Source organism: Salmo trutta, chromosome 8 (assembly GCF_901001165.1).
Source record: "Salmo trutta chromosome 8, fSalTru1.1, whole genome shotgun sequence".
Classification (NCBI taxonomy): Eukaryota; Metazoa; Chordata; class Actinopteri; order Salmoniformes; family Salmonidae; genus Salmo; species Salmo trutta.
Genome location: NC_042964.1, coordinates 27,912,341 through 27,919,735, shown reverse-complemented (window position 1 = coordinate 27,919,735; position 7,395 = coordinate 27,912,341). Strand labels below are relative to the sequence as shown.

The 7,395-nt window shown below is 40.1% G+C and overlaps 1 protein-coding gene across 4 annotated transcripts in view; it reads left to right on the top strand.

Moving 5' to 3' along the window:
- Positions 1 to 3,315: 3,315 nt before the first annotated feature.
- LOC115198626 (sodium/potassium/calcium exchanger 2) overlaps positions 3,316 to 7,395 on the top strand; it is a 201,221-nt gene continuing 197,141 nt past the window's right edge. For all 4 annotated transcript variants that reach the window (XM_029760707.1, XM_029760708.1, XM_029760706.1 and 1 more), the window contains exon 1: positions 3,316 to 3,737. The gene's annotated coding sequence lies outside the window, so the exon portion shown is untranslated. The remainder of the gene's footprint in view (positions 3,738 to 7,395) is intronic.

The window sequence follows — 7,395 nt, the reverse complement described above, 5'->3', positions numbered from 1 at the left end:
GCTCTCTATCCACCGGATGTGTACCAAACTCACTAAAAGTGGCAGTAATAAAGCCTCTCTTGAAAAAGCCAAACATTGACCCAGAAAATATAAAAAACTATCGGCCTATGTCGAATCTTCCATTCCTGTATTTTTTTTGGAAAAAGATGATTGTTGGGGCTGTCTTGTTAGACTTCAGTAGAGCTGTGGGAGCTGTTTTCTTACATTTCAGTGCGGCTTTTGACATTATTGATCATAGTCTGCTGCTGGAAAAATTGATGTGTTATGGCTTTACACCCCCTGCTATATCGTGGATAAAGAGTAATTGTCTAACAGAACACAAAGGTTGTTCTTTAATGGAAGCCTCTCCAACATAATCCAGGTAGAATCAGAAATTCCCTAGGGCAGCTGCCTAGGCCCCTTACTTTTTTCAATCTTTACTAATGACATGCCACTGGCCTTGAGTAAAGCCAGTATGTCTATGTAAGCGGATGACTCAACAATATACACGTCAGCTACTACAGCGAGTGAAATCACTGCAACACTTAACAAAGAGCTGCATTTAGTTTCAGAATGGGTGGCAAGAAATAAATTAAGGGTGTCCTAAATATTTCACGAACTAAAAGCATTGTATTTGGGACAAATCATTCACTAAACCCTAAATCTCACCTACATTTTGTCATAAATAATGTGGAAATTGAGCAAGTTGAGGTGACTAAACTACTTGGACTAACCCTGGATTGTAAACTATCATGGTCAAAACATGTTGATACAACAGTAGCTAAGATGGGAGAAGTCGGTCCATAATAAAGTGCTGCTCTACCATTTTAACAACACAATAAACAAGGCAGGTCCGACAGGCTTCAGTTTTGTCGCACCTGGACTACTGTTTAGTCGTGTGGTCAGGTGGCACAAAGAGGGACCTCGGAAAATTACAACTGGCTCAGAACAGGGTAGCACGGCTGGCCCTTAAATGTACACGGATAACTAACATTAATAATATGCATGTAAATCTCTCATGGCTCAAAGTGGAGGAGAGATTGACTTCATCACTACTTGTTTTTGTAAGAAGTGTTGACATGCTGAATGCACCGAGGTGTCTGTTTAAACTACTAGCACACAGCTCGGACACACATGCACCAAAGGCCTCTTCACAATCCCCAAGTCAAGAACAGACTATGGGAGGCGCACAGTACTACATAGAGACATGGAACTCTATTCCACATCAGGTAACTGAAGCAAGCTGTAGAATCATATTTAAAAACAGATAAAATAAACCTTATTGAACAGCAGGGACTGTAAATAGACACACATACACATAAGACACGCACTCTACACACATGTGGATGTTGCATAGTAAATATGTGATACTGGAGTAGTGGCCTGAGGGAACACACTAAATGTATTGGGTATATTGTTATGCAATGTAATGTCATGTAATATGTTAAATTGTATATAACTGCCTTAATGTTGCTGAACCCCAGGAGTAGTAGCTGCTGCCTTGGCAGTAGCTAATGGGGATCCTTAATTAATAAATACAAATACAAAAATACAAATGTGCTTCCTGTAGTGGAATATTCCGCATCGTATCTATTGTTGCATTTAAGCCTCTGTTTTGGATTTTTCGTCAGTCTCAATCTCTCCTAGTATCAGGATTATGGGGCATGGAACAGTCATGTCACCATTTTGACCTGATCAAATGAAGTCCAATACTCTCGTTAGTCATACTGTTGAATTATAGTTTGGTAACACCTCCTACGAGTACCCTGTTCATAATGTATTGTCATAATGCCTTATGCTACATATAATGTAATGCATAACATAACTGTAATGTTATAGCTGCTCGTAAACATGTACAATCATTATTATCATTATACAGTAGATGATGAACAATCTTTTGATCTATTTGTTAATTTTCTTACTTTTTAACTACATTTTTGGAAAAGGGCTCATAAGCATTATTACAGTAAAGTCTACACTTGTTTTATTCAGCACATGTGACAAATACAATTTGATTTGATTTAGATATGAGCTTAATAGAACATTTTACTGAAGTGTTCTTTAATTTGCATTCTCTTTATGAAAGGTGTTTTTTGTTAATGTGAAAAGAGTTGTGTATTTAGTAGGCTATGCATGAATAAAAACTAAATAACAAGCCACTATGGAAGTGCACAATATGTTGTTTCGAATATTAGACAAGAGTTTAAGGCTTTGAGGGGAGAAAGCAAGCCGTCCATCTCAATTTGTAGGTCTGAGTTTCTTACACCGTGGGTGGGTCAATCGGTGTGAATTGTCCATGAACGCTTGCGTATCTGTCTTTCAATGGTAAGTGGATATTGATAACAGGAATGCAGACAAGTTACTGCCTGTCTTGTCTCTGTGCCCATTTTGGGTTAATTGCAGGTGGGAAGGGAGGGTAATCAATTAGGTCAGTGAATTGTGATATATTATCTACCATGAGGGCATTAGTGCAACACATACTTTGTCATGCTGTGCAGAGATTGCCGTGTTTATCTAACACGGCTTGTTTGGAATGTCTGCTAATGCTAAATCCTGCTGGGGGTTTTGATGTAAGAGGAACTGAAAGTCAACATAGGAAGCAGGTTTGTAGAGATGGATGTAACGTCAATTGAGGGCTGAGCAACAGACAAATCCTACAACACCAAATCCCACACACTGTTTGACCTTGAAGTCATGACTGCAGTGCATTCCTTTATGGATCTCATGTCCCAAAATGCCCTGATGTTTCAACCTAGTTTCAGATTAATAATATCCAGATTACCCAATGTGGTAGGCTGTACCACATCAATTGATGTAATTTCAAAACACTTCAACTCATTGATGACTCACAAATTCAAAACCATCTGTGCCCATATCCACAAAGTGTTGATTTAGGATCAAGTCCCCCGTCTTATTCATTATGATAAAGGGAAGAACAGATCATAGCTCTTACTCTGCTTTGTGAATAAGGCTCTGCTTTAGCTCCATTTGGTGACTCCCCTTCATTGCCCATACAAAAAAAGATTGCAGTTTGAAACTGCAGTAAAAGTGCAGTAACTGCAGTCAATTGGGGTATTTTGGACGCATTAATTGCAGAATAACTACTGCACTCTAACTGCAGTTACACTGCAAAATTACTGCAGTAAAAATTGTTATTTTGGATGCAGTATTTGCAGCATTCTGCAGTTATACTGCACTAATTGCAGTAGTACTGCACTCTGACTGCAATCTTTTTTCGTAAGGGTGACCTTCATATCAATATATGAAGGATCACGTGCAGACCACTAAGTAACACCATTGAACGTTATTCCAAACAAACCCATTCAACTATGTCAGCCCTATCTGTATTGTTGAAATGGTGCCATTGCTGTAACCACGGTAACTCCATCCAAGTCTAGTATTTCCGTGGTATATGGTATCATTTGACGGTTTACACTGTAGGTAGTCCACCAGACAACCAGGGAAATGGTTTGTCCGTCTGATATTGTAGGCTATAGCCTCCCTATTCACGTGGTTAGACCGACCCTACAGTGGGTTCCAGTCTCTTCTCTTACATTAGCAAGGTACTTTCGGATTTCTCTGTGATATGGGAGGGATGATGCTGAGGTGAGCGCAGCTTGCAACCAGTTTGTCGGAGCTCCTCATCAATCGTCGGATAGGATAGTAACATTTGCTCAATGAGAGCATAAGGACACGAGAGAGGATACTGAATTTCGACCTGGTGCGATAACGTGCCGTTCTATGTACCTCTATATAAGGTAAGACATTCATAATGACTCACACATTTGTCAATGTTAAGCGTTTACGCATACATTTTACACAGATGATGTTAACCGAACAGCCTAATAATTACGCAGCTTTGGAGCGCTATTGTTAACCGGCAGGGCGATTTTATTAAAGGACAGAGGCGCACGTTGCACAGCTGTTTGCTGGTCCTAGCAGAAATGAAGAGATAAAATGCTTATATTTCATTGCAAGATGCAGGCTATAGGCGTACGCAAGACAAGGCCAGTATGTTTGCGTTTAGGCTATTTAATTTAAACGCCAATAGCCTTACGTTACTGACTGACTTAAACTTACATTTCCAGCAATGTTTGTTATTTTTCTGTGAAAATAGCGATTCTGATGCAAGTAGAGTCTGTTAGTTAACCACGTTTGCGTCATGAAAAAATTCGACGCAACAAAAAATGTAACATTCTGACAATAATTTATCTAGAAAATTATCATCTCAACACGCATATTACCCATGATGCTCTGCAGCACAAATATGGAGGTGCTAATGGTACAACCTTAATACAAAACAAACAAGTCCAAGCATCTAGGTGCCAGCCTCTCTCTCATATGGTAATGCGGTCAACCTGACTCTCAACAACCTCCGTGGACTGTGGCGTTTACACAGGTGTAGGCATGTGAGTAGCCTGTGTCGCAGTCTTGTTGTGTACTTTTGTGGGTGTGGCTGAGTAAGTGTCCTGAGAATGTGACCGTGAGCCCCTAGGTGAAGACTGCTGAGTCAGGGTGTCACTTAATAACAGTTCTGGCCCACTCATGACTGGTGGTTCTGTCGATATTGCTTTACTCAACAGTAACTGATATGTGTGCCTTTGACAGATGATGTCCTCTGCAGTCTGGACATTGTAGGACACAGGACCAGTCTGAGCAATGACCAAAGCAGGAACCCACTTTGGTTCTTTGAGGCAGTTCCAAGCTAAGACAGTTTCTCCAGCTCTGTCCTTTGCTCTCAGTTCACAACGTTTGACTTGACTCTACAGTCTCCTTTTCGTTCTGAGGGTTGAGTAGGTCGAAGCTTGTGCATAGCTCTCGCTTCATGAGTCGCGATACAGGTGAAGCCTTGGTGGTTGCGTGAGGTGTGTTCCTGTAGGATAGCAGGAAGCTGTTCAAGCATTGGTGCAGTCTCCTTTGAGACACTTTCAAGGCATGTTTCATCGTCTGTACAAACCTTTGTGCCAGCCCTTTGGTAGATGAATGATACGGCGCAGACCTGTTGTGTTGTATGCCATTCACATGTAGGAACATGGCCATTTCTTGGGACACCTAGCTGCATTCTGTTGTTGCTAATGAGTGGTGATCCGAACCGACTAAACACTTCCCCAAGCTTCTTGATGTTATTCTCAGCAGTAGTAGACATAATGATGGCAACCTTTTGCCATGAGGTTGCACGACCATGAGAAACATTCTGTCTTCGAATGGACCTGTGAAGTCGGTATATGCGTTCCCACGCCTCCCCCGGCCAACCCCACGGATAAAAAGATGCAAGTTGAGGTATGTTGTGACCCTTCTCACATGAGGAACAGGTTTTTGCTTTCTCCTCAATGCTTCCATCCAGTCCAGGCCACCAGCAGTGGCAGACTTAGGCAGGAGGGGCAATTGCTTTAGGCCTCACATCATCAAGAGGCATAGTTAAAAAATAATAATAATAATACTGGTAATCTTTTTTTTATGAGGCCCCTCCTGCTCCACTCGAGGGGGGTTTTGCCTGGCCACTGTGCCCAGGTTAATGAGGCCGCATTGTTGACAAAAAAGGCCTCCAAAAAAGTTCATACAGCCAAATTCATAATAGATCAACCATTTATTTCCATGCATATAAATATATTTCATATCAATATTATTATAATCCAAGTTTTTCTCATAGTCAGGCTTGGGTTGGTTACTTTCTAAATGTAATCTGTTACAGTTACTAGTTACCTGTTCAAAATTGTAATTACCAACATAACTTTTAGATTACCCAAACTCAGTAACGTAATATGATTACTTTCCCCTTAAGAGGTGCAGGTTAGTAGCTGGCACAGCCACAAAGTTATAAAATTTGCTTTTAAACCTAACCATAACCATACTGCTAACCCTAAACAGATGGCCCATCTAACCAAAATCGCTCACATCCAATTCCAATTAATTTAATACCCCTTGATCTTCAAGAATAGGACTTGGAAATATAGATTAGCCAACATGTTTTATCTGAGCATAACCCCAAAACTAAGGACTAGTTAGCCTACTCTGTTGTTTATGATTTTGTTGTCTCGGAGGACTGATTAGGTTCATTGCTTCGAGTGGGTAAAAAAATACTGCTCTTGGAATGGCATGCTTTGGGCACTACCGAAAAGTGCTAATTGCATATGAAAAATGTATTCCAAATGCTGCATTTGCTATAGGTCTGTTTACATTTTCGTTGGTGACACTTTGATATCTCAATAATTTGCAGCTATTTAAGTCTATCAAAGTGCGAGTTGGAGTTTGAGCATCTGTCCGTTAGGTCTATGTTTCGTTTTTTTAATAAACACAAATTAGATTAAGCAATAAAATCATACAGTATGGAGCACAATACTATGGGGGAGTTTAGAAGGGAGGAACTCAGACTTTTATTCCATAGGCTGGGATACGCACTATGAAGCTGTTGCTAGAGCTCATTTTCCACTGGCTGCCCACTGGGGGGCGTATTCATAATTCTGATTCTGTTGCAAAACATTTCTTAAACAGAACGAAACGGGAAGGGACATACCTGAATTTGTCTAATAGAAACTCTCCTTTTGCTCTGTTAGCTTCCGTTTGGTTCGTAAACAGTAAAAGATGTTCCGTCATGAATACACCCCTGGTAGCAAAAACAATGATTGACAAACAGTTTAAACTTCTTCAATTCAACCATCCACATCCACAATCTGTAAGGCGCAAATAGCTAAATGAGAGAGCAGGAGTGTGATTCACGTCAATGCGCTATGTAGCCTAGTTATCAATAATAAGTGATACCCGTATTGCCCATAGGCTACACCACTGCTGTCGTCCTTATCTCCAAGCATTTATTCAAGTTGGATAATCTTTGGATGCTAACAGCAGTTGCACAATTGGAAGACCTTCAGAAAGTATTCACACCCCTTTACTTTTTTCACATTTTGTTCTGTTACAGCCTGAATAAAAATGTATTAAATTGAGTTGTTTTGTCACTGGCCTACACACAATACCCCATAATGTCAAAGTGGAATTATGTTTTTAGAACTTTTTACAAATTAATTAAAAATGAAAAGCTGTAATGCCTTGAGTCAATAAGTATTCAATCACTTTGTTATGCAAGCCTAAATAAGTTCAAGAGTACAATTTTGCGTAACAAGTCACATAATATGTTTCATGGACTCAATCTGTGTGCAATAATAGTGTTTAACATGATTTTAGAATGACTACCTCATCTCTGTACCCCACACACGCATACAATTATCTGTAAGGTCCCTCAGTCAAGCAGTGAATTTCAAACACAGATTCAACCACAAAGACCAGGAAGGTTTTCCAATGCCTAGCAAAGAAAGGCACCTATTGGTACTGTAGATGGGTAAAATAAAATAAAATAGAAGCTTAGTGGTGGCTGCATCATGTTATGGGTATGCTTGTAATCGTTAAGGACTGGGGAGTTTT